Source organism: Penaeus monodon, chromosome 24 (genome assembly GCF_015228065.2).
Source record: "Penaeus monodon isolate SGIC_2016 chromosome 24, NSTDA_Pmon_1, whole genome shotgun sequence".
NCBI classification, from domain to species: Eukaryota; Metazoa; Arthropoda; class Malacostraca; order Decapoda; family Penaeidae; genus Penaeus; species Penaeus monodon.
In genome coordinates this window covers 6225373-6225909 of record NC_051409.1, presented here as the reverse complement: position 1 = coordinate 6225909, position 537 = coordinate 6225373, and the positions used below count along the sequence as shown (strand labels likewise).

Here is a 537-nt window from a genome sequence, read left to right as displayed (position 1 = left end):
TGTACTCTGTTTTTTTCGTATGTGTTAGTAATATTTATTTGAAAAGAGAAGATAATTGGCAAAGGACTAGATGACTACTGGTCTTCTTTTGCATCAACGACTTGATGATAGATTATGCTTCTATTTATTCCTGTCCTATTTATGAATTAAAAGATATTTATTTATAGAATGTATTGATGCATCTATTAATGAGACTTATGTATATCCTATTTATAAATAAAATTTATTTGATAATCAAAAGCAAGTTTTCCTTCCAAGAATTATTCCGTAGTGACAAATGATTCCACAACAATCTTTATTATCATGCATCATCATATATGAAATAAATCTTATCACCCAGTGACTCCCTCTGATTTCCCCTTCCAGAAAATATTTTTTAAACTCAGAAGCACCACTTTGATGCTTCCATATTAGCTTAAAAGAATATGAAGTCTGACGTAAAAACAGCCATTTTAAACTGAATAGGAAGGAGGGTATGAAACATACTGTGAATACATGGCAGATTAGCGTTGCTCTTCACTTTCACTTTATGCGGAT

The 537-nt window shown here is 30.7% G+C and overlaps 1 protein-coding gene across 1 annotated transcript in view; it reads left to right on the top strand.

Annotated features, from left to right (window-relative positions):
- LOC119588984 overlaps nucleotides 1-187 on the top strand; it is a gene marked incomplete at its 5' end in the record, with an annotated part of 902 nt that extends 715 nt beyond the window's left edge. The window contains 1 exon segment of the mRNA XM_037937586.1: nucleotides 5-187.
- Between the last annotated feature and the right edge of the window lie 350 nt (nucleotides 188-537).